Genomic DNA, 3,735 nt, shown 5'->3' with positions numbered 1-3,735 from the left:
TTAATATGGTCTAGTTTGGGTACTTTACCAGTCCACATCTCATGAGGAGTTTTGGCAACTTTCTTTGTGGGAACTAGATTAAGGATATGGGCGGCAGTCTCTAAGGCATACCCCCAAAATGAGATTGGTAGTGAAGCTCGACTCATCATGGAACGAACCATATCCAACAAGGTTCGATTACGCCTCTCAACTACACCATTCAACTGCGGTGTCCTGGGAGGTGTCAATTGTGAGACAATCCCACATTCCCTAAGATAGTCGAGGAACTCTGAACTAAGATACTCACCACCTCGATCGGATCGAAACATCTTAATGTTCCTGCCCAATTGATTCTCGACTTCCTGTTTAAACTCTTTAAACCTCTCAAAAGTCTCTGACTTATGCTTGATTAAGTAGACATATCCATATCTACTATAATCATCAGTAAAAGTCAAATAATAACGATTAGCATCCCTTGTGGCATGTTTGAAGGGCCCACACACATCCGTGTGTATAAGATCCAACAAACCTTCACCCTTCTCACAAGAACCTGTAAAGGGTGAGTTTATCATTTTTCCAAGTAAGCATGATTCGCAACTATCATCTGACTTTAGGTCAAATGACTCCAATACTCCATCCTTTTGGAGTTGGCCTATGCGTTTCTTGCTTATATGTCCAAGACGACAATGCCATAATGATGCTTTATCCAAGTTATTATCATTAACAGAATCAATACACAATACATTATTTCCTAAGTTATCAACCACAGATACAGTTTCATACACACCATCACAAGGTAATGCTTTAAAATAAAGAACATTATTAAAGAAAGCATTAATCAAACCAACTTCATTATCAAATGAAAAGGTGAAACCTTGTTTATACAATGCATGAAAGGAAATAATATTTCTTGCCATTTCTGGCAAATAACAACATTTATTCAAATCTAAACTAAACCCACTACTTAGCGATAAAGTATAAACTCCAATCTTGGTGACAGGTAAGGCTTTCCTATTCCCCATGATTAAGTTTATTCTTCCATGCTCCACATTCTCACTTCTTCTTAGTCCCTGCAAATCAGAACAGATATGAATACCACAACCGGTATCAAGGACCCAAGAGTTAGAATGGGGTGAGTTATTAGATAAGATAGTGTAAATACCTGCATGGTTGGGTTTAACTTTCCCATCCTTCACATCTTGCTGGTACTTTGGGCAGTTCCGCTTCCAATGTGACTTTTCATGGCAATAGAAGCATTCAGCCTCTTTAGGGTCAGAAGAAGGAGTGACAAAACCTTTCTTGGTTCCACTTGAAGAAGAGCCATCAAGGGTCCTAGCCTTGGTACCCTTCGAAGAGCTCTTCCTCTTCTTCCCTCTACCTTTCCCGATTGCCAAAACCGGGGCGGAGTTTGGAGTAGGATTGTTAACAACCGACTTACCCTTAAGACCTGTTTCTGCGGTCTTGAGGAGTCCTTGAAGTTTGCTGAGTGTGACCTCTTCCTTGTCGTGCACTTTGATGGTATCTTTCCATCAGATCTTGGTGCATTTCAAAAGGGTAGAAGTCCTCATAGGACTTTTGGAGTTCCGCTGTCATGGTGGCCAACATGATGCATGCCAATTTTGTAGCATCCCTTTCATGTGCCCGGAAGTCAGCGATCTCCTGGGGAGTTGCAGTGGTCTCATCAATCTCCTTAAGCTCCTTGTCAAGGACATATTCTTTGTCCTCGTACCGGGTAATCATTCTGATGTTTCTGATCCATTCATTGAAGTTGGATCCATCAAAAGTGACTTTCCCACACAAGTTCATAAGGGTAAAGGAACCATTAGGATTAGAGCCAGAAGCAGCATTGTTTGAAGACATCTGAAAGAAGAGAACAAGATTAGTTTAGATATTAAGAGAGTCCTAATAAAACACCCAAATGTAATATTAAGGCTAGGATCCAATCACAATATATTATAACTTAGAAGAGGTATGTCGTAATCCAAGCTATAACATATTTGAAAGGTAGGTGAATGACGATTCACCAATTTCCACCATGAAAAACGAAATATAGATATTAGGTTTTTAATTGGTTCTTAGAAATTCCTAGATTCTTTTGAGATTCAATGAACTTTTCAAAGGCATGTTTCAATCTCGAGTGTGCCCTCCAAGTTTTGTGACTGGGATACCGAGGATCACAAAACGAGGTCTGAAGTAACCATGCAAATCACTTGGTACACTTAATGTTTATTACTCAATCGATGTGCCGGTTAACCACACGAGCTCCACCGACCTATAATAAACTTTAAGTCACCCTTTATCTTCCGTGTTAAGTCCAAGTTAGTGTGTCGGTTAACCACACGAGCTCCACTAACGACTTAAACAAAGTGTAAAGTGTAATTTCATGGATTAGCACCTTATTCACATTTTCCTAAAGTAACTAAGATTGGGAATTTAATAAAAGCATTTAGTTACTTTATAATATTCATCATACTTTTAATGAGAATTTATAAGTCCTTGTCTTACCCGTTCGGCTAACGACCCTCCACCAATCAAGGAAGCGGTGGGTGAGAGTGGACACCCATTAAGTTGCCATTTTATAGGCAACAACCTTATACCCCCCTTATAGACCGGCTTCGTGAATGAGGCGTACTAGCGGTAAGACGACTTGACGTTATACATATATATATATATTAGTAACTTATAATATTATAAAGTATAAGGGTTGAATTTTAACTTTTAAAATTCTAAGGGTTGGAACTAAAGTTTTAATCAAGACTTTACATGTTCCAAAACTTGAGGGCAAGTTTTGTAAACTTCCAAAACTTTTCATTTCTTATAACTTATGAATTAATTGAGTAATAAAAATGAAGACTCTTCATTTTTATAACTCTTGTGTTCTTTTAATGGCTTTAATAAAAGTGAGACTTTTGGTTTTCCATAACTTGAGGACAAGTTATGGACTCCATTAAAACACATTATGATCATGAATTAAACTACCATGAAGGTTACAAACAATTCCTATGATCATCTAATCTTCATAAGTTCAACAACATGAATATGAACACTTTCAAGAATAAAAAATTACACTTAAAAAAACTTGTAATTTTAATAATTGCCATTGTAAATGGATTAGCATAAACATTACACCATCTAAAACAAGCTTTAAAACATCAAAACAGTTTAGGGTAATGTTTCTAGTCCATTTCCAGCAAGAAATGTGCAAACTTTCATACGAGCAGAAAACAGAAAAACGATTTTTTTTCAAGCAGTTTGCACACAAAAAAAAACAACAAACGAACCAGTCTCTGATACCACTGATGGGTTTTGAGCATTCTAACACTTCCTAAGTGTACATGCAACCCTAATAACCTTGGATCTATGTTTGTCTAATAATCATGCAAAGTTGAATTCCAAGGTTATATTCCTATCTAGCATACATGGGGAGCATTTTTAACTTGAATGAAAGATAGAATAACTTACCTTGTTGTTGATTATGATCCTTGAAACCTTGTGAGCCTAGCACCCCAAGTGTGATGCCTCAAATGCTTCACACAACACCAAATGCAAAGGAGTAAACTTTGAGAGAATCTTACACTTGCAAAATCGGCTCTAGCCCTCTTGTTTCTTAGTGTCGCCGATTTTGGGGAGAACACCTTTGTTTATATAGTGTGTTGCATTAGGTAAACCCTAATGTAACATGACTCTTCATTTCATGATCCATGGGTTAACTCCATGGAGCATACATGGAGCATCCTATGGGTGGAACCCAACTTG

This window comes from Lactuca virosa, chromosome 5 (genome assembly GCF_052849685.1).
Source record: "Lactuca virosa cultivar CGN04683 chromosome 5, Lactuca_virosa_CGN04683_v6, whole genome shotgun sequence".
In the NCBI taxonomy this organism is placed as follows: Eukaryota; Viridiplantae; Streptophyta; class Magnoliopsida; order Asterales; family Asteraceae; genus Lactuca; species Lactuca virosa.
Note: the sequence above shows the minus strand (reverse complement) of the source record.